Here is a 24737-nt window from a genome sequence, read left to right as displayed (position 1 = left end):
GAGGGGCCACACACTCCCCTTCCCTTAAAATTTGTTTTGGCTCCAAGGCAACTTTTAGCCCACGAAGTGAGAGCTTTGTGCCTCCCTTCACCTTAAAAAACAAGGCCATGGAGGATAAGGTCCCCTTGGCTAGCAGTGGGTCAGGGAGGGGGCCTCCTCTTAGAATATAAGTTTTGCTTCCGGGGTACAGGGGATGGGGTCCCATGGTTCACTATTGGCTTGAGAAGGGTCATGTGCCATGTGACCCCTCCCCTTAAAATAAAAAAAGCCCTCATGGATGAGGTCTCCAGGGCTACTATTGCCTTCGGGAGGGGGGCCACATGCCCCCCTCCCCTTTCAATATATGTTTAAGTCCCTGGCATGGGGGTCCCTGGGGCCAATTTTGGCTCGGGCAGGAGCTGCATACTCACCTTCCCTTAAAATAATAAAATAGCCCTGGGGATGGGGCACCTGGGGCCCATAGATGTCTTAGAAGGGTGGCTGCTTGTCTCCCTCCCCTTATTTAAATAAAACAGCCGCAGGGGATGGGTTTTCCGAGGCCCTAAAGACTCGAGGAGGGGGGCTATATGACACCCATCCCAAAATAAAAAAAATGGCAATTGCCAACTTCTGCCATACCCTGCAGCTACATCGCATGGGGTTCCATGCTTGCAAGAGGTTGGACACAGAGCCGGGCCTGTGGCCAGGCTCTGTGGCCAGCTCACTGCCATGCCCGGCGGGGGCAGAGGAGGGAGTGTAGCTTTATGATAGTAATAAAATATAACTTTACTTTGGAAAAACCCTAGAAATTCACTGAAATAACCAAAGGTTAAAGTGGTGTTCTAGTTAGGTGAAACTTGCACTGACAATGTAATGTTTTAAACTAACAAAACACTGAAATTCAGGTAATTACCCCGCAAATTGCATCACTCGTGACATGTTCTATAACATCATTGGTATCATCAGTGGAACATTTGACATGACATCATAGTTGACAAGACTGTGCATGATGTTTGCAAGTTATAGTTATCATGAGGGACGGGTTAAAGTTACTGGAGATAACTGTAACTGGTGAATGTCAGTGGTTTGTTTCAGTTTAAAATGTCACATTTTCACACAAATTTTCACCTAACAATGATGTCACTTCAACCTTTTTTTTCTTCACTGAATGAACACATGTTGGGCCTGGGTAGATTTTCAGTTACATGTGAGTAATTAGAGTGATTTTGGTACGTCCATGTTACTCTTTGATGCGGATTTAAAGTTAATAATGCTATTAAGCCCGCTCGCGTGACTAAGAGTAATTTGGGGGGGAGAAATGCTACTGCAAAAGCGCATTTGGAAAACATAAGTGGCTCCTCATGCTGTCGTTTACATTCTGTTGCATTTAGTGCTATTTTCTAGCACAAAATGCATTCGCCCATTTATTTTGGATGCAAGGGTGAATTTTGTGCTGAGTAAATAGTGCTAAATGTTGAGAGTAATTTGGAGAAAAGACCTGCCCCAAGGGCACATTAAGTGAGCAGTTGCTTGCGCCCGGTATTCACGTTCTGTCGCATTTGGTGTTATTTCTAAGTACAAAATGCATCCTCACGTTCACTTTGGATGCGAGGGGACATCTATGTGCTAAGAAAATGCTCTAAATGCGGATTCACGTGAGTAAATCTGCCTATTATTGTGGAATTTTGAGGTACACAGAATTACACAAGTTCTGTGGCAGTTGCCACACTGTAGTTATAGTTAGGATTCCCAGGTATAGGAATTCCTCTGAATTTTCATTGCTAATAACTTTGCCTCTGTTTGACCAATCCCTACAAATCTCACCAGACCGATTGTTTTTCTACATTGGCAGATGATTGGAAATGCCACAGTGATTGGTCACAAGGTTGCAAAGATAACAAGGGAGGTCCCAAAACTTGTTTTTCCAGCGATGCATATTCCATAAACGTTTGTATCTTGCAATGGGCAAAAACAGCTGAACAAATTGACATTAAATTGGGCAGGATTGCACATTATGCTGTGCAGATGATCCTTCTGGGTATCACAGGTAAGTAGAGTAGGTTTTTTTAAAGTTATAAGGTATTTAAACGTAGTTATATATGTTATCACTTCATTTTCATGAAATTTCTCTGTATTGTACAGAAGTACTGAAGTTCATAGCGATGACAAGGCATTATGTGATTGTCTAATAATTGCCTTTACAAAAATTAAAGACACCTGTGTTGTTTTTTGGTAAACTTTGGCTGTGTTCTGTGTTTCTCACTTAGACATAGGTAAATATTAGGATTGATATTTTTTTCCTACCTATTACCACTTTGTTAAATGGGTAATTGTTAGAGACAAATGTTTATATGTTTCTATATATTTTAAAAAAACATGTATGGAGTACTGTGGCGCTGCCTTGAGAGTACCACAGTAACTAAAATACAAAAATAGAAAAAAATGTAAAATACACCTTACTACCTTATCCTTTACAAATATAGTGTAGTGCAGTGTTTTAGTCTATTTTTAACATATTTAAAGCATCTCAAAAAGTCTATGCAATACTGCGGTAGTACCTACAAATATATAGCAAATTATAAATACATGTCTCTAACTATTAAGACCTTAATAAAGTGGTAACAGGTAGGGAACAACAATAAACCTTCTACTTACCTATATCTACGAGCCTAACCCAGAATGCAGTGAAACGCAGAATGCAGCCAAACTGAGCTGAAAACTACATGGCTGTGTTTTACATCTGATAAAACACAGCCATTTGCCAATCACATACTTCCTTGTCATGTGCATGTACTGTGGTATAATGTGACCTTACCACAGTATACTGCGGCACAACATATAACAGTTTTTCAGAAATTATAACTTTTACACTGCTTATACTATTTACAAATCCTAGCAATAATGACCATTTACACCCAATAATGTACTTTCCTGCCACATTACATCTACTGCCATTCACACACTTTTTTACGCGTCTATTTTAATATCATACTCCAAGCCACTCTGTCACTGCACTCTACTCCACTCTACTCCATTAAACTCTACTATTCCATGTCACTCCACTATACGCCACTCCACTCTATGCTAATCCACTGTAAACCACTCCACTTAATCCCACTCCAGTCTATGCCTCTTCACTCTACACCACTACACTGTACGCTATTCCACTCGCTGCTTCTTTAACTCCAGTGTACGCCACTCCATTGTTTGCACCTCCACTCTACGCTACTTCACTGTACGCTGTTTAACTGCATGTTACTTCATTGTATGACACTACACTATTCCACTCCACCACCCCACTGTACACCACTTCAGTGTGCAACACTGTACTGTATGCTATTCCACCGAACTTCACTCCACTCTACAACAATCGTCTTTATGCTGTTACACTGTATTTAACTCCATTCTATGCCATTCCACTTTATGTGACTCCACTCTACCCTACTAAATTTGTGCTATCCACTGTTCGACGCTCCACTCTATGCTACTCGACGCTACTCTACTCTATTACACTACATGCCATTCCACTCTATGCCAATACACTCTGCTTTTCCACTGTAGGCCACTCCACTCTACAACACTCCACATTATGACAGTCCACAGTATGCTTTTACACCATACACCACTAAAGTCTATCCCACTACACTCTATCACACTCCACTATATGGCATTCATCTAAACAGCACTCTGCTTTATTCATCTACACTGCATGCCACTGCACTCAACACTACTCCACTTTACACTGTTACACCGAATGTCACTACACTGTTCCTCACTCCACGCCACTCTGCAGTATGCTACTCCACTGTACGCCACTCCACTTTACGCTATTCCGCTCTATGCCACTCCATCCAATGCTACTCCAGTGTACACTATTCCCCTATATGTCACTCCAGTGTATGCCACTCTACTCTACACCTCTCTACTTTACGTTATTCCGCTGTACGCTACTCCACTGTACCTCACTCCACACTACACCATTCCACTCTACATCACTCCTCTGTACGTCACTCCACTCTATGCTATTCCACTTTATGCCACTGCACTCTAACAAACTTCACTGGCCCCTACTGCACTGTACACTACTCCACTGTGCGCTATTCTATTGTATGCTGCTCAACTGTACAACACTCAAGTCTATGCGCTCCACTCTACGACACTACATTATATGGCAATACACTCTACACTATTCCACTGTAAGAAACTCCAAAGTATGACACTCCATTTTATGCCACTCCACTCTATGCCAATCGAATAATCGCTATTCCACTGTACGCCACTTCACTCTATGACAATCCATGTTATGCTGTTACACTGTACTTCTCTTCGTTCTACACTACTCCACCCTACTAAACTATTCCATGGTACGACACTCCACTCCACTCAACTCTACGCTTTGCTGTTTCACTAAATGCCACTCCACCCTACACTAGTAACATTCAGCATCATTCCAATCTACACCACTACACTGCACGCAAATCCACTGTATGCCATTCCACTCTAAGCTGTTCCACTTTCTGCCACTCCACTCTACAACACTCCATTCTGCACATCTCTACAGTATACTTTTACACCATATACCACTAAAGTTTACCGCACTGCACTCTATCCCACCTTACTCTACAACACTCCGCTTTATGGCATTCAACTCTACTACACTACACTCTACGCCACTACACTGTATAGTACTGCTCTCAACGCTACTCCACTCTACACTGTTACACTGTATGCCACTCCACTCTACTTCACTCCACTCTATGCCACTCCACTCCATGCTAATACTCTATGCCACTCCACTCAATGCCTCTCCACTCTACTCCACTCCAGTGTACACCATTTTACTGTATGCCACTCAGTATCCACCAATCCACTCAATACCACTCCACTTTACGTTATTCCACTGTACGTCACTACCCTGTACCTCACTCCACTCTACACCAGTCCACTCTAGAGCACTCAGTGAATGCCACTCCCCTTTATGCCACTCCACAGTACTCCACTCAACTTTATACTATTCTACGATATGCCACTCCACTCTAACACACTTCACTGGACTCCACTCCACGGCACTGTACACAACTGCACTGTGTGATATTCCACTGTATGCTGCTCAACTGCACAACACTGTAGTCTATGCCCCTCCATTGTACACTGTACACCACTACACTATTCCACTGTATGCAACTCCACTGTATGCCACTCCTCTCCACTGTATGGCATTCTTCTGTACGCCACTTCACTGTATGCCACTCCACTCTTTACTATTCCACTGTACAAAACTCCACTCTAGTCACTCCACTCTAATCCACTCTCCGCCTCTCCAAGCCACTCCACTATGCGCTGTTCCAATCAACGCCACTACACTCTATGCCACTCTATTCTACGCCACTCTACTATATACTATTCTTTGCTATGCCACTCCACTGTACTCTATTTTACTGTGTACCAATACACTGTACCTCACTACACTGTACATCACTCCACTCTATGCCTTTGCCACTCCACTTTATGCCACTCCAGTCTACTCCATGCTAAGTTACTCCACTATGTGCTATTCCACTCTAGGTCACTCCACTCTAATCCACACTCCGCCACTCCACTGTAAGCCTCTCCACTGCATGCCACATTACTATACGTCATTCCAATCTATACCACTACACTCTATACCACTCCACTGTATGCCACTCTATTCCACTATTCCACTCTATGCCACTCCACTGTGATCTATTGTAGTGTACGCCACTACACTGTACCGCACTCTAGTGTACACTGCTACACTGTATGCCACTACACTATACGTTTATCAACTGTATGCTATTGCATTCTACTGCACTACACTCTATGCATCTCCACTCTTCGCCACCCCACTCTACAACACTTCACAGTACACTATCCTACTCTATGCCAATCCACTCTACGCCACTCAATTCCCTGCCATTGTACACCACTCCACTGTACGCTATTCCACTCTATGCCACTCCACTGTATGCCACTCTACGCCATTCCACTGTACGCTATTCCACTGTAGGCAACTACACTCTACACCACTCAACTCTATGCTATTTGTCTCTATGCCACTCTGCTGTATGCTATTCCACTGTATGCTAATCCATTATACCCCACATCACTCCACTCTATGCCACTCCACTTAACTGTACACTATTCATATCTACTCCACTCTATGCTACTCCACTTTACTCCTCTCCACTGTACTCCATTGTACATTATTTAAGTGTATGCTACAATATTGTACGCTATTTCACTGTATACCACTTAACTCGAAAGTCACGATACGCTGTTCCACAGTACACAACTACATTATACCCCACTCCACTCTACGCAACACCATTGTTCACCTACCCACTCTTTGCCACTCCCCCTACACCAAGCCACTGTATGCTACTGCTAATCCATTATACCCCACACCACTGTATGCAGTTCCATTGTATGCCACTCCACTATACACTATTCCAATCTACTTGATTCTACTCTACGGCACTCCACTGTATGCCACTCCACTGTATGCCACTCTACTGTACCCTACTCCACTGTGTTACTATTTTGGTGCATGATACAATACTCTGTGCTGTTTCATTGCATGCCACTCCATTCGAAGCCACTCCCCTCTATGCCAATCCATTGTAGGCTAATCCACTTTATGCCACTCCATTCTACACTGCTCCATTCTGACACTCCACTGTACGCCACTGTCTCTCTTCTCTACAGCACTCTGCTGGACGCTATTCCACTGTACGCCATGCCACTACTGTCAAAGCCACTCCACTGTATGCCACTACACTCCTATACTCTGACACTGTACTCTATACTATACCACTGTATGCCACTTCACGGTATACCACTCTACTGTTTGCCACTACACTTTGTTACTGCACCATACAGCACTCCACTCAGCCCCACCCCACAACACTCCACTGTCTGCTTCTCCACTTTATGGCACCCTACTCTATGCCACTCCACTGTACGTGACTCCACTCCACGCTAGGCAACTATAGGCAATTCCACTGTATGCAACTACATTGTACCCCACTCTACTCTGTGCCACTCCACTGTACACCTCTGTGCCCTACACCACTTCCCCTAAGCCAATCCACTGTATACCACTCCACCCTATGCCTCTCCACTCTATGCCACTCCACTTTTGCCATTCCACTCTACGCCGCTGCGCTATGCAGCACACCACTGTACGTCACTCCACTGTACGGTATTCCAATGTATGCAACTATAATCTATGCCACTCAACTGAATGTTATTCGCCTCTATGTCACTGCATTCGACCACACTCCACTGTACACTACTCCACTGTAAGCTATTCCACTGTATGATAACCCATTACACCCCACTCCACTATATGCAGCTCCACTGTATTCCACCCCACTATACACTAGTCCAATCTATTCCACTCCACTGTACGGCACTCCATTTTATGCCACTCTACTGTATGCCATTCCTCTGTACGCTACTCCACTGTACGCTATTTCAGTGCATGCTTCAATACTGTATGCTATTCTATTTCATTCCATGCCATTCCCCTGTATGCCACTCCACTGTACGCTAATCCACTGTATGCCACTCCATTCTATGCCACTCCACTCTGACACACCACTGTACGCCACTGTCACTCTACACTACAGCACTCCACTGTATGCTATTCCACTGTACTCCACTCCACACCACTGCAGTCAACACCACACCACCACACTCATACACTCTGACACTGTACTCTACACTATTCCACTGTATGCCACTCCTCGTTATGCCACTGCATTTTACACTACTGCACTGTATACCACTCCACTCAAACCCACTGCACAACACTCTACTGTACACTTTTCCACTTTTCCACTCTATGCCACTCCACTGTACCTGGCTCCACTCTATACCAGTCAACTATATGCAATTCCAGTGTATGCCATTACATTGTACCCCACTCCACTCTATGCCACTCCACTATACACCTCTCCACTCTATGCCACTCCTCCTACACCAAGCCACTGTATTCTATTCCACTGTATGCAACTCCACTGCACTCTAAGCCACTCCCCTTTACACCTTTTCACTTTACACAATTCCACTGTACCCAACTACACTCTACCCCACACCACTCTCACACACTCCACTCTATACTGTTTCACTCCAAGCTACTACACTCTACAACACTCCCCTGTATGCCACTCCACTTTACGCTTTCCATTCTGCACCAATCCACTTTACAGCATTCCACTGTATGCTATTTCCCTGTACACAAATACACTCTATGCCACTAAACTGTACGCTATTTGACTATATACAATTACACTCTACCACACTCCACTGTACGCCACTACACTGTATGCTAATCCATTACACCTAGGCTTTTCTGTTTTCAGTTTCTATTTTTGGTAAATTCTGGTGGGGTATTTTCAGTCTTTTCAAGTGATTTCAATACCATAAAAACTGTGGTTATCACTGGTTACACATTTTTTGCGCCATTAAAAATGGCAGAAACAGTGTTTTTCCGGTGTTTATGGAATGTCTTGCTTTTATTATTGCTTGCTTTCTGCACTGATAGTGCATGGTATATAGACAGTGTGAGTATAGTGTATATGAGGTCCAAAGAGATTTTTGTAAATTAAACTTATCGTAGTACACCATACAATACTTCTTCAGTGAGTCTTTGGTCATGTGCGCTCGCTCTTTCCTTCCCATGTAAACTTCTGTGAAAAGGACCTCTCAACATTGGTACTTGAGATGGGCAATGCCAAAACAACCAGTACGCAATTTGTTAACTCTGGCCACTGACATAGCTTTCCATTCCAATACTGGTTCACTTGAAGATTGCGATTCTCAGAGCAGGTTCTGCAACATTTGCGCTGATCTAGGTGCTTATGCCCTCAGAGTTATTGAAGCGGTCAAAAATGAAGCAGCACTTTTGAAACTACGGAGGAAATTCCACTTTAGAGAAGGGATCTAGAACTTGTACAGAGTACCACAGTGAGGTTTCATTGACTTCAAATGTCATGGTTGGCGAAGGGAAATTTCTGTGCATCATTGCAAGCCATTTCTCATACATTGTAAAATAAAAATTCCTGAAATGCTCTTCACCATCCCTTTGCTTACCAAGTTAACATGGGACATGTTGCAGTGCCAAAGTCCCTAAAGGTGTCGCCCAGCCTACTCTCAAGGAGATGTTTCACATCTACACCAATTATGCTGAACACTTGGCAGACAAGGGAGTTTTCAGACTCTAGTTATTTTATTATGTCCACTACAGCAGTTCTGTTTTCCTGTATAAATCTAAGAATGCAGTAGAGTGTACTTTTTTTCACATCACTATCAATATGTGGCCAAAGCTCCTCACATTTCTTGCCTTGGGTATCATCACTCAGCAACAATTCTGTAAAACGTTGCCACATGGGTAATATAGCATTCATAGCTCCTTGGGCTGAGAACCATCAGCTAAGGGACACAGTTGGGATGACTCTTTCTTTGATGCCACACAAAGCAAGAAATGATAAATATTTGCGTTTTAGTTCCTGTGCTTAGGAAAACAGTGCACCAGAATGGACTAAAAAGTCAATAGCATTCCTCATTAACTTTGAAGATTGTAAAGATGCTTTCAGCATACTATCTAGCAAGTGGCATGGCTCTCTTACAGGGAAACACTTCAGCTCAGCTAACGATTTTAACAGGTCATCACACAACTTTTTCATATACGTAGCTGAATCACTGCAAATACAAACAATGTAACTCCAATCTTTGTTAAACTTGGAAAGAACCTTTTTTGCAGAGCATTCCAAGTGACACTGCATTCCATGTTTTCCAAAAGTCTGGTGTCATGTTTTAACCACTATCCAAGATGCTTGGTGATAGCGCTCTTTTCACATATACTTGTCACTATACCTTGCATTTAATATTTAAAGCCTCGGGTGTTGGCAATCCACCTACTATCAATACTGACTCACTGAAAACTGGGGGCTGATGTATTAAGGGTTTTTACCCATTCTCTGTAGGTAAATGTGATGACACATATTAGGAAAGATTATTCTGAATCCAGCCATTTCACCAATCAGTGAAAGAGTCAAACGCAGTCAAAATATCAAATATGATTTTTATATTTCCTGTTTCTGTACAGTTTATAAAATAATTAAACAAGAACTAACACATGCTTATAAACCCTGCATCTTTAGACCAAAGAACACAACACTGAAAATAATAAAAGGAAGAAGAAACAATATTTTAGTGGCATCCCTAAACAACAAAACTCAAGCATTGTTAGCCCAGACTTTCTTACTGCTAGCTTGTATAACAAAGTTACATTGTATGGGCCCCTGCAGGAAGAAAAAAAATGACTCTTTCACTCTCTTTTTTCCTTTCTTTGAATGGCATTTAGTTCGTGGTTGTGCAAATGTTTTTCAGTGTTTATATGTTTTCACTGGTGAGGGCTATTTCTCTTTCAGTGGGGTTTTATCACTCAAGTCTACTCCACTCCACTGTATTCTAGTCTACTTTAGCCTATTCCATCATATGCTACTCAACTCTAACCCACTCCAAATCACGCCACTGCCACTCCACTGAATAGCACTCCACTGTAAGTGATTCCACTATACAACACTCCACTCTATGCCACTGCAGTCAACACCACTCCACTGTAAGCCACTGTAGTCTATGACACCTTATTCTATGCTATTTACTGAACGTAGCTCCACTCTACACCAATGAATTCTATTCCATTCCATGCACTTCACTCAACGCTACTCCACAAAACTCCATTGTACGCTCCATGCCACTACACTGTACTCCAATCCACTCTATGCCACTTCGCTATATGCTATTCCACTGTATGCAACTACACTATACCCCACTCTACTGTATACCACTCCGCTCTATTCCAAAACTACACCAGTCCACTCTACAGCACCCCAGTGTATGCCACTCCACTCTACACTATGCCACTGCATGTTATCTCAGTGTATGATACTGTTCAGTACTTTCATTGTATGCCACTCCACGCCACTCCCTCGACACTACTCCACTGTACGCTAATCCACTGTAAGCCACTGCAGTCTATACCAATCCCCTTCATGCCACTCGACTTTACACTTTTCCGCTGTACATCTAGGGGCGGCTCCTCCGTTATGGCCAAGGAGCGTTGCTTCCCCCCCCCCTCACGCTGAAAGCGAGCAGAGGCAAAGGAGTCAGGACAAAATTAAAAGATAATAAAACATTTGTATTACCATTTTATTTTTAGCTTTCCATGCTGCAAGGGCGGGGTGTGGCCTCCCATCCTGAAATTGCAGCTGCAGCACCAGGGAGGAGGTGGGAAAGGTGGGCACTGCCAAGTGCTCATGACAGTTCGGCCGGCCCTCTGGGTCCAGCCAAACCGTCCTGCACACTTAGCGTTTCTCCACCTAGCTGCCTTGTACAACTGGATGGAGTAAGCATCACAACGCTCCCACTCTATGTCTGAGCGCCGAACCGAGATGCTCAGACCAATCCCAGCACTGTTCGCATGCTGGGAATGCAGCACTGGAATTGGGAGCTGGGAGCCTGCGCAGTGTGCAGCAGGCTCCTGGAAAGCACTCGAGGATCGGGAGCAAAGGCGGCCGTCAGAGCAGGTATGTTTTTATTTATACTTTGTTTGTTGTGTATACCTCCCCTTGCCACACCACTTCATACTATGAGTGGCCGCTACTGTGTATGTCACTCGACTCTATCCCATTCCACCCAACTCTATTCTATGCTATTGCACTTTATGCCACTACACTCTATGCCACTCCCCTGTATGCCACTCCACTTTACGCTATTCAAATTTATGCTATTCCATTCTACACCACTGCACTCTACATTAATCCACTCTACAGAACTCCACTGTACACCGCTTCACTCTACATCACTGCAGTCAATGCCACTCCACTATATGCCACTACAATCTATGACCCTGTACTCTACTTTTCCACTGTACTCAACTCCACTCCATGCAATTTGACTCTATCCCACCCCACTCTACCATACTGTACCTCACTCTACTTTGCACCACTCCACTGTGCAACACTTTAATTCACTCGGTGACACTTTACAATACTCTATGATATTTTACGAGACTCTACAACACACCAGTTCTCTCCACTGTACCACACACCACTCTACTCAACAACACTTTTGTCAATTGTATGCTATGGCACTCCACTCTACTTGACTCCACAACACTGTACTCTAGATTATGCTATTACTTTCAATGCTACACCACTCCACTGGACTCCACTTCACTCTACTCTACTGCACGACACTTTATCCCACTCCATGGCACAGTAAAACACTCCACTCTACACTGACTCACTGTACCAGTCTACTCAACTCTATGCAACTCCACTCTACAAGACTCTACTAAACTCTGTGTCATTATACAACATTGTACTCCACTCCATTCCCCTACACTACTCTGTACAACCATCTACCCCACTCTGTGCCCCTACAACTCAGTGTACAACACTCTACTCTACAACACTTTCCAACACTCTACGACACACCACTCTACCGTACTTTAAAAAATGCCACTCCAATTTATAACAGTTTACTCAACTCTACACCACACCTGCCCACTCTACTGCACTTTATGCCACTGTACTATACTACATGCCACTACACTATATAACAATTTACTCCACTGTAAGATATGCCACTTCACTTCACTCCACTCTACGATACTCCCCTCTACACCACTTCACTGTACCCTACGCCATTGTACAACAGCAACCCTCCATTCTATGCCACTCCACTGTACAGCACTCCACTATATGCTATTCCACTGTACACCACTCCAATATACCAGATTACACTCTACTTCACTCCATGACACTATACTCTACAACAGTACACTGTATGACACTCTCCTCTTGTCTACTCTACCACGTTCCACTCGACAATAGTAAACTCTACTATTTGAAGCCAATTTTTATTAAAAATAAAACAAAGATTGTAGGTCAATGAAAAAAACAAAGGTTAAACCTTTTTGATAGTTAGGAAAATTGTATTTATTCTTTCTATAGAAACCAAACACATTTATAATTTATGCACCACTTTAAAATTAATGTCACTTTATTTATTCTTTATCTACCAACCAAACTTAAACTGCACAAAAATGTACATTTCAAAACTTACACATAACCTTTAATTTATAATGTACGCAAAACCTTCTAATTATTATAACTTGCCGACCTCCATACACAGTGTATTCAACTCGGTAGCTACACTACATTAACCAAAACCCACCACTCTACCAAGCGCTGTGTTCTCACAAAAGATTTGTTTGTGATATTACAATTGTTCTTGGAGCTACTATTATTTTAGATGGTATAAGTGAGATAATATAACATGGTTTAAGCAGTGCATGAAGATTTACACAATAGTAAAGCTATACTTAGTTATATATACTTACCATCATACTGTAGTGGGAGTAATTTTTTTGTCATATATATGAAGTTGAAAATAATAAATGTATACTTCCCTGTACATACTTGCTGACATTATATAGTGGGAGGCAATATTTTGGCTGCAATAATTTGGCACGTGGATATTTTGGTCCTTGATATCTTACAAACTTCCAATAGGTTTATGAAGAGAGTTTTCGGTAGTCCTAGCAGCTGTAGACCTTTGCGGTGTAAAAGAAATGGATATTTTGGCCAGAAAAGAGCATGCCTTTGGAGATCATTGGGTTTGGTTGGACAACTTTGTTGTTTGGTCTGACGGGTATGGGGGTGTGGTCTTGCCATTTCGAGGAAATTGAAAGTGAATAGAGAGAAGTGGATTTTATACCTGAGAACAGGAAATCATTGAAACCCCCTTCTTGTATATGGACACAGTCATGAGCTGTGATATGTGTAGGCCAAGGAAGAGGTTCATGTCGACAATTGGTTATCTCTAGGAGTGGGCTGAACTAGTCGGAGAGTTTCATTCCGCAGAATTCCACAGTGCTTCACTCTGCAGAATTCCATGGAGTTACAGAAAAACTCTGTAAGATTCCACAGTAAATATGCAATGTGTGCTGCAATGAAGCAATCAGCACGAACAGTACAATCCTGTTTATTTTGCTGCAGCTCGAGAAGAAAATCTACTTGAGCTGTATCAAATCTACTCGAATGGCCGCCCTCTGACTGCAAATCTCGGTGACCGTGCTTAGGCGACAAGAAATCTTGCTTGCACTCACCAGCTTGCATATTTTGGAGCTTCACAAGAGAAAAATTCTGCCACGCTGCATATGGTGAAATTTGGCCAGAACTCGGAGTTAAAGAGTAATGCGGAGTAGCCAAAATATCATCAGTTCTGCGGGTGGAACGTGATATTTCACCCACCCCCAGTTATGTCACACTTTGAAGAGTTCACAGGCCAAATACATTGTTAAATTGGGCATTGGGTTTCATCCAGGAAGCAGCAGCGTGGGCTGCGGATTTTATGTGCTAGATGGAAAAAGTTGGGCATTGTGACAGTAGTTGATGGTGTATTCATTATTTTGAAATAATTTTAAGAGAGTACCTGAGTTTCCAAGAGCTTCTGTGCAAGGTGAGAATATTTTGCATTCTCCAAAGTTTATTTTGAATATTGTGAGTACTTTATAGAGGACTCCACAAGTTTCTTAAACTTGCTGGTACATTGAGTGTTAAATCAAGGTTTAACCTTCGTATTGTAAGTTTATGGCAAGTGGGACAGCTTAGCAGCCACTACAGTAGCCTCTATTTGCTGGATGGCGTTCGGTGGTGCAATACGTTCTGAATGAGTCATCATCAGTTATCAATTTGTAAAATAATAATTGTGGAGCCTAAACTTGTGTTCAGAGGCTGCCAGTGCTGCAGAAGGTGATGGTGCTGAATACTAAGACTTTGGGGCATACCTTAAGAAGGGGTGATTGGCGTGCGACCCACAGATAAATAAATTCTTGGCTTGGTAGTTGAGTTTGGGGGCCCTGAGTCAGGTCTGCTGTGTCAGTTTTTCGCATCCTCATGTTTTCACAAACAGGTTTTATCTTGTTCATTTTACAGGATTAGGACTTAAATATGTATAGTGACCAGTTTACCAAAGAAAGTAGCTAATCTGCACACATAGCATTACTCCTTGAATGGATGAAAATGTGCTGCTTTTTTAGAATACACAAATATTGGCAGTAGTAAGTGTTGAAAGCTGCACCAGTCTCAGAGTCCCAAGGCATACTACTGGCACTCAAACACACTAGCGGTGATGAGACGAATGCTTGCAAATGGTCTAACCACTGTCAATCCCTCTAGGTAACATGTTGAATCATCCTTTTTCACCCACCGTGCCACTCTAGATAGAGGGACAGTTTTATAGTTTGGCAGACAGTTTAAAGTAAGACAAGGTGGTTTAGTACTTTGTTTGTCACCGTGCCTTTATTTTGCCAGCCAAATTTAGAGATGTTCACCTGCTGCTGGGACATCTGTATACATTGGCAAGAACTGCCGTCATTGCGATTACTATCAATGTACGAATAGTTTGATGGACAGTTCTGTCAAACATGATGGCTTACAATCAAACTTTTTCAAAGTTTTTTTATTTTTTAACAAGAAAACTTCCCAAAGTGGGAGTTTGATTTTTGAAAACAAATAAACTATTGACCCCCTGTGATCTATCCGACGGAGATCTCGGTGTAGGTCCTGACACTACCAATATGGCCGCCACATCTCTCTACGCATGATTTGAATATCCTGCTCTAGCTGATCCCCAGGATGCTGGAAGACTGCCACCGGAGTCCCAGGATTTAAGGGGCGGAGTCCGGGACGACGTGTTGATGCCAGGGACGGAATCCCCAGCTGGGATCAAAGTCGCGGAGAAGAAGGAACCGTACGCGCAGGGCTTTAAGTGGGCGGGGTCCCACCGGGTCTGAGCACCGGCAGTTTTTTGAAGGGGGCCTCTAAACGGGTTTCTCTATCGGGCTCTGTTTTGTGCCCTGTGTGCCCTGTGGCAGTCCATTTTTTTATGCACTGCAGTGACAGTAGGAAGATGGATGTGCACATGCTCACACTGTTCACTTCTTACTAATGGAGAAGTTACGGCATGAGGTCATGCCAGGTGAACATTGAAGGGGAAGGAAAATCCTTTAAAGAGAGTCAGTTTCTCTCTGGATTTCCCTTCTCTTTTTGAAACTCAGGAGCAGCAACACTGTTGTGGTGTCACCAGGGCTTTAGGTGGAAGCTTTTTCAATATTATATAAAAGCCATAGTTGTTGCTTATTTATCTTATGCAACTAACATCCATTGACAAAGCCAATACTCCTGACTTGTTGTAGGTATGATGTTACTTGTATCGTATATCTGGCTGCAATGACAGAAACAGCAAAATACAAGTCGGGTGGCACACTATGTTAAGCACAGATATTTAGTTAACGTGTTTTTAGGCCACGCCCTTAATTACATTGGCCACGCCCCTTTGAGGGACCCCCCAGTTTTTTCATCCCACTTAAAGCCCTGCGTACGCAGCAGCTACGGCAAGAAACACTGAGGGAGGAGAAGCCACCAGGGCAAAGGCAAACAACGAGAGCCGTCCAAAAGGTCAACGGGGCCAGAGAACGCTGACACATGGAAAGGCCGCTCCAGGAGCAACGCAAACGAGTCCAGTGCTCCAAGGAGGGAATCGGACGCTGGTACTCCCCACGCCACGGCCCAGGAGGGTTGTGGTTTCAGGCAAGTGCCCAGTGCGCAAACATTTTCGTTTAAGAGCTGGTAGGTGGGTATACAGACCGCACCAAAATTGAGCACAGGATCCCTCACTTAGACACTTTATTTAGGAAGAGCACAGGTGTGGTGAATGGCGCACTACCCGAACCCTAGCCTGACCAATGTATATATATTTTCTTTTGAGGAGCAATCCTGTGATGATGAAAACCCCGGAGAGAGCCGAAGAGTGACGGCGCTTTCCATACACTGTTTTTTTTTGTTTACTGTATCCAAAAGAGACTTGAACTTACACCATGGCAGTGATACTTACCTATACCCTATGCCTCTTTTCCTCATTGACACTCCCGGTGGAAAAAGGGGTTGAGAATAAATGAAAATATCCCCTGTAACATTAATGGCTTAAGAGAATTCTGTCTGTCTGAACAAGGGAGTTGGGGTGGCTAATCCCGATATACGAGCACACTCCCCAAATCGTTGGAGTGGTGGTAATGTTATTTTTTTTTCTGTCCCTCACCGCCTACGGAAGTTAAAAAAAAATATGTAAAAGCTATTCGACTGTCCACTCTAATTAGAGTGTACAGTTGAATGGCTTATCTCCTATGTCACTTACCCTGTGGGGCCATTGGACTACGTGTAAAACTCGAGGTCAACCTGACTCAAAATAGGGCTTTCAGACCTCGAGTTTTCATGACAGGCACTCGTTTCCTTTACAGTGGAGTACCATCCGCCAAACTCTAAATCAACACCAGAGGACCACCTAAAGCAAATCAGTTATGACTCTACTCCTCATGGGAACAGTCCATTCTGAACCTTGGTTTTCTCATCCATTCTTCACTGCTTTTTATGGGGAAATTTGAGATTCACACCACCGAATCTCAATGAAAACTGTGTTGCCTTGATTCACCCTTATGCATCTTTAATCCATTGCCAGTTATTTCCTGTCTCTTTGAACTTACTCCTGCTCGTTATTTTTCTTCCCTGCTTTTTCCCTTTGTCACAGTTTTTGATCATTCTCTTCCTCCTTTCACCATGTTGTGTTTTTCTCTATCTTGTTCTGGGTCAAAGTCTGGTGAGCAAAAATAAGTGTTGGAGCCCAAAAATAAGTACCCGTGAACCCCATCTGCAACCACTGACTCAAATTAAGAACTGGTCATCATGGGTGGCTAAGGAGTGAGGGCCTGAGGTATGTTGTTTTAAGGTGGGTTTCATGGTAAAGGGTGATGTATACAGACAAATGTGGTCAATTGGAAACTGATGGCAGAACCTAGTTGCACAAGGACTCAGGATATTAAGAGTTTGGAGAGAAATGAAGGAGGGTACTTGTGTTCTCTTTCTCTGCCCATTCTGGACTGGTGAGCACATGACCTACGCCGCACTGTTTTCTGAGACTTGTAACCCACGCATGTAATAGATAGTTCCCTATTTGTTCCAAATGTTTTGCTTTCATCTTTGCATCAAATCCACTAGGGACCTTGTTAGAAGAAGGTCGGAATTTAATCCGGAGATTGCTGGCCTGTCTCTCTGCATGGAATTCCACCTATTATGGGCTAGACCACTCAGAATGGGGAATATTTGTGCAGGCGCAGAATTACCATGTGAAATTTCCTTATTCAAAATGGTTCAAAGTTGCTTTATTCGATAAGTAAAATACCATAAAAGCATTCTGCATCTCGTGCATACAAAACACAACAATAATTAAAAAAAAGAAAAACATTGATTATAAATTCAAAATTATTAGATAAATTAATCCATCTAAAGACATTATACAACAAAATAGGTAAAAGTTCATAAGGATAAAACAGTAAAACAGAACATCCTAGTAATTCCAATTCGGCAATATGGCAGTATCACTCCAGAAAGCTTTCTTTTAGTATTTTTTGGCGCTTATTCCATGCACGGCCTAAGAACTTAGCCACCCCGCAGACGGAGTGCCGTCTGTTCTTAAGATTCGGAGGGCAACTAAATGTTTTGTTGTGCCAAGGTTTCTGCAGATTGGTTTTAACCATCTGGCCCTTGCCAGTTTGTATGCAGGGCAAGCAAAGAGGAAAAGGGCAGTACTTTCCTCCAGGGCTGGGCAGCATGGGCATGATTGTGGTGAAACTTTTGATGAATTCCATTTGGCTGTAAACGAGTTTAAGGGTAAGGAACCTAACCTACATTGAATGTACAAAGTTCTATCTCTTGGGACTTGAATAACGTCCATGTATGGTTTGAGACAGCTGTGTTGTTTATGTGAGAAGTACTCCTCAGTTAGTTTTCCCAAATGAGGAGTCCTTAACTCCCGATCAGCTACCCAGTTCCAGTAGAGTAATTTGAGCTCCTCTTTTGCCGGAGGGATCTGGCTAGCCCATGCCCCGGACAGCCCAAGGTCAGTTAGTAGTTTCTTAAGGATCACCAGCCATTTAACTTTGTTGCCTAGGTCCAGTGTGAGGACCTCTGAAAGTGCTGCTGCATATCCAGAGAGCTCCTGCGTCCGCCGTAGGCGTGCCCAAAAGAACAAGGGGCGGGACCTGGCAATGTCACTGAACGGACGCTTACCCATATCACATAAAATTGGTCTCAGGGGAGTACTGGTAGGAAGTGAAACTAGCTCTCTAAGGAATTTGTATTCAGACTTAGAGATGTCATCAATGTTGTCAAACCCCCAGAGCTCGGCGCCATATAGGGCCGAGCTCACTGCTTTACTCTCATAGACCTTTCCTTATTAGAAGGGGGCTGATTTGGGGCAGGTGGTGGGTGTAGGGTCGAAGGTTAAGGGAAGGAAAGTAAAGTAGAACCATGGCTGGGGGAGTATTGTATGCTCGTCCCATCACAAAGAAAAACGGTGGCAAAGACCAGGTCAACGCTTGGCTTCTCTTCCAGCTCATGCCTCTAAAGCGATTTTACCAGCTATTTTTCCTGCTGGTAAAATCAGGGCCAGGGTGGCAGCGCCCTGGAAAACCGGGCGTTTGGTGATCTGGCCCCATTATTGGTTTCTTGATCTTTCTCATTCCATGGTCCTAAATTGATGTTCTCAGAGGCCTGGCTGCAATGCCTGTGCTGGAGCGAGGAGCTCGACTTTGCAGTCGGAGTCATGTCGCGCCTGGCACTATGCATAATGCCTACAGCGCCCACGCCCAATGCCCATGGCTTAGGATGCTTATTTGTACTATATTGGGTACAGTAACCAACTATTTCCCCTTGTTTGAAGTGGATAACCTATTACTCTGTGTTAACTATACTTCAATTCTTAGGCTTGCGCTCAACCACATAATGCATTCTGGGAGCTGTCGTTCTGCTTCATTTCACGTAGTAAGACTACAAGTACCAGATTGCAAAGAAGCGAAAAAAGGCGGTCCAGCACTGGAATGAGTGTGCCCCTGGTAACACAGATGCATATGGTATCCCTACCTCTGAAGGCACGGGGGGGGGAGGGGTTATTTGCGCAAGCTTTTCAGGGGCTAGGGTAAAAGCCTGCGTGTGCAGCAGCAGGCGAGACAAGTCCACTGGATGCGCCCGGTAAAACAGTGTACGTTTCTCAGCTTATTCCTGGAGCCGTTTCCGCTGCCCAGGTCGGGCAGGATACACATACAATGGTACAATAGGTATGAAATGTGACTGACCCCATCGCTTTTATTGGGCGAGTATGCAGCGTGCCAGAAGAGGAATGAGGCACGGAGAGCGGCTGGCCAGGAGAGGAAAGATTTCCTCCCCTCCCCTTGAAAATCAAAACAAGTAATCATGCGTAAGCCGGTACCAGGCTGCACCGCGGCCGCCGCCCCTTCACATTCATGTCAACATCTGGTCCCAACATTTTGACAATTCTATTAACATGCACCAGCGCCCCCTTTGCTCCCCCCAACACCTGTTCGCTCTAATTTTTTTCCCTGAGAGGTTTCATCAGTAGACGCTGCAAATTCCAAACCATTTATCACTTTTAAAGTGTTTCCATATGACCTATTTTTCATGTTGTTTTTTTTCCCTTATTCCACCTCAATTTTCTAAGGAACTATCCTGGCCTGGGGCAAGACCGTGTGCAGTGCATTCAAAATGCCGTTCTTAGAAGGGGGGAAAAGAAAAGCGACGGAAAAAAGTGTTGAGCTTAATGATTCCCAACATCCGCGCCTGGTAATTATTAGCAGAAATTACGCTTCGCACATGACTTGACAAAGTGGGCCATGTATTTGAAGAGGAAGCGGGGTGAGTCTTGCTGGGCAGGGGTGTTCTCCCGCCCCATATGTTCCAGGTTAGGGGTGTGTCAGCGATCAGCTGGTCAGAACTCGTCTGGGGGGGCCCCGAGGAGTGGGGTTGCAGGGGCTGAGGCCTCTTGTACTCGCACCAGGGGGCTATCTTAAAATGTCAGAAATGCTAGAGTGCAAATGGCGGGCCTCGGGACGGAGGCATGTGCTCGTTCTGTGCGAGCAATTAGCCCACATGTTCTCTCAGACATAGGGGCCTAGCCGAGGAGGGAGCAGAGAAGCAAGGCCATAGCCAAAAAAAAACAGAAGAAAGGCCAGCTGTGACAGTTATTGATACCGTTCCTTTCAACTCACTCTTATTCCACACTGGGAAGCGGCGGAAGCCATCATCGTCTTCAAGGGAGGCCTTCAAGGCCCGCCTGCGTGACAGGTTTCAATTCCATAGCCCCCCACGCGCACACACCGCCGACATCGGGATTTTCATCTGGCACGCACAAAATGAAGGCTCGTGTGTGTCCGGGCAGTGCTGTAATGCTGAACCGGCAGCCTGGGCGACAGCATGCATGCCCTCCTGGGTCTTTTGGGCTCACAGGAAGTTCTGTGGGTGTCATATAAATGTCAATTCAACACAATGCCACGGGCAGCGGAAATTAGACCATGCACACTTTAACTCCCCGATGACATCACAGGGTTGAACTCTTGCCGCTCACTTCAACCCTCAACAGCCTTCTGTTTGCTGCTGATGATCAAGGGGAGGGACATTAAGTAAAAAACACAGACATAAAAGAGTAAGTTTGGAGCCCTCTTTACTTGTTGCTCTTCTCGGTGCTGTAACAGAGTAGCAAGGGCAGTGCATGGGGTATTAAAGGACAACTCGTCCTTCAAGCGCATACCAGTGTTGAGGGGTAGTGTTGTACTTGGCCCTTTTTGCAGGGTTATACCCAAACTGTTTGCTTCTTCCTCCTAGTTTTTCCTGAACTGTTTTTCCTGGCGTTAGGACTCTGGGCACTTTGGCACTGCTAATCAGTCCTAAAGGGCTTATGCTCTCTGTAAATTGTTATCATGCTTGGTTATCCATGATTGGCATATTTGATTTACTGGTAAGCCCCATGTAAAGTGAACTAAGTGTGCCAGGGCCTGTAAATCAAATGCTACTAGTGGGCCTGTATCACTGACTGTGCCACCCACATGAGTTGCCCAGGAAAGGTATCTCAGACCTGCCACTGCAGTGTCTGCACACAGTTTTAAACTGCCATGTAGACCTGGCAAGTGCACCCACTTGCCACGCCCTAATCTTCCCTTTTCATACATGTAAGGCACCCCTATGGTAGCTCCAAGGTACCCCCATTGGCAGGGTGCAGTGTATGTAAGAGGCAGGACATGCACTGGTGTGTGTGACATGTCCTGATAGTGAAATATTGCCAATTCTGTTTTTCACTATTGAAAGGCTATCTGTCCTATAGGATAGAATGGCAGGTACTTTATAACATTTTACAAGTATAACTTTCCATTGGGACAAGATGGAGAAATAAAGTTTAGGCTCTCTGAACTCAGAGTTTAATGACACATCTTTTAGTAAAGATGGTTTTTAAATTGTGTGCTGGAAAATGCCACTTTTAGAAATTGCTTTAAACAACAACGGTCCCTAGAATTTTTCAAGATATATAGGAGAATTAATACAGACTCGATCAGTACTATATTGAAGGGACTTGTCCAGCCGGACAGAGGTCAATTATTTACTTATATGTTAATGAACAAACATTAGTACATTAATACACAAAGTGGGACACAAGCCTGTGTCCTGTTTGAACAAAGGAAGATGTGCAAAACAAAAGGAGACAACAGGGGCTCAGGCAAAGCACATGGTTTATTGTAGGGAGCCAATAAGAAGTTACAAGCAAACAAATCACATAAACACCTTTACACTTTACAATGAGCTATTTTTAGCATATAAGGTGTTATTAAAGTGTCGACTGCGTTTCAATCCATTGGGGAAATACAAGGATCATCATCAGGACAACAAGTATTATGCCTGTTGGATAGAGCCTGAATAACCTGGGGCAAAGGGAGGGGGAGAAAGGAAAATAGGGGGGTACAATTAAGACAATTTAGATAAGGAGATTGACTGACAACTTAGACAGTGATGAAGAAGACGTGTTTAGGTGCTGTAAATTTAAGTGAACAGAGATGGCGGCGGTGATTTCTACAGTGCCAAGAGAAAGTGTGTGCTAAAAGTGCATAGCGATAGAACAAGGATGTAAGCCTTTGTTCCCGAATACTCGTAGGTTTACGGATAGTTAGCAAGTGAAGGTAAACAAGGTTAACATTAGGTTCGATACGTGCAGCGAAAATACGAATAATAGAGTGGTAGAAGCATGTGATACGGTTGTTTCGCACATGCAACAATCGCGCGTGGAAAATAAATAATTTCTGTTACTCTTACGGCGCAATTTAAAATTTAACGAGAAACATTTCAGGCGGACCTCGTGTGCGTCATGAGTGGCATAAAATCATTACTAACAGTCCGTTCCATTAATGTAGGACCCTCAACATTTAAACGGTACCGAACGGATACAGGCTACAGAGAATAAAAACAATTGAAAGAAGTGAAGAAAAGGTCAGAATAGTAACGAAAAGGATTTGCAGGAGAATACGCGCTTACCGGTGGATAGGGAGCGGGAGTGATAGTCCGGCACGGGGGAGACCGCGAAATGCAGCAACTGTGTAGGGGAGAGGGAGAGTGTAATCGAGGTCGTGGTCACGGGTCGATGGGAACCGTGCAAAAGGGTGGCAATACTATTGAGCAACTCACCGGGATAGAAAGTTGAAGCGGAGCCGCGGCAGCGTGCTCAACGGCACTCGGGCCTGGAAGGAAGGAGGCAAGAGTTAAGCTAATGTGAGGCCATGGCGGGGTCAGCGCTAAGGGAAATGCAAGGAGGGCGTCGTTGGGACTCACTGTGATGATAGGAGGAAATTCCTTGGTAATGGGATTCAAGTGTCCGTCAATGATGGTAGTCCAATCTTCGAGACGGTTCAATCCAGTATTGAGACTGTCAGTTTTCAGAATCCATTTAATCTAAATTGTCTTAATTGTACCCCCCTATTTTCCTTTCTCCCCCTCCCTTTGCCCCAGGTTATTCAGGCTCTATCCAACAGGCATAATACTTGTTGTCCTGATGATGATCCTTGTATTTCCCCAATGGATCGAAATGCCGTCGACACTCTAATAACACCTTATATGCTAAAAATAGCTCATTGTAAAGTGTAAAGGTGTTTATGTGATTTGTTGGCTTGTACCTTTTTATTGGCTCCCTACAACAAACCATGTGCTTTGCCTGAGCCCCTGTTGTCTCCTTTTGTTTTGCACATCTTCCTTTGTTCAAACAGGACACAGGCTTGTGTCCCACTTTGTGTATTAATGTACTAATGTTTGTTCATTAACATATAAGTAAATAATTGACCTCTGTCCGGCTGGACAAGTCCCTTCAATATAGTACTGATCGAGTCTGTATTAATTCTCCTATATATTTTGAAAAATTCTAGGGACCGTTGTTGTTTAAAGTAATTAATTCCCAGGGTCCCTGTTCGACCTTTTTGGGTGCCCTTGTTGTGTTAAAATATATACTTTTAGAAATTGGGCATTTTCTTATTTAACCATTCTATGTGCCTCTGCCTGTTTGTGGATCGACTGTCTGGTTTTGGAGTGACTGAGGCTGGGGATGTGCATTCACTGTAGACAGCTATGGGGGGTGGTGAGGTGTGTCTGGCCCTTCTGGATAACTGAGAGCTGAGCTGAATGGGGCTTGGCTTCATTTAGAGCAGTGGGAGGAGTTTTCCTTGCACCTGAATTGGGCCTGTCTTCCTTGCACAATGCTGTCTCCACCCCCTGTGGCCATAT

The sequence above is a fragment of the Triturus cristatus genome, chromosome 1_2, assembly GCF_964204655.1.
Source record: "Triturus cristatus chromosome 1_2, aTriCri1.1, whole genome shotgun sequence".
NCBI classification, from domain to species: domain Eukaryota; kingdom Metazoa; phylum Chordata; class Amphibia; order Caudata; family Salamandridae; genus Triturus; species Triturus cristatus.
Note: the sequence above shows the minus strand (reverse complement) of the source record.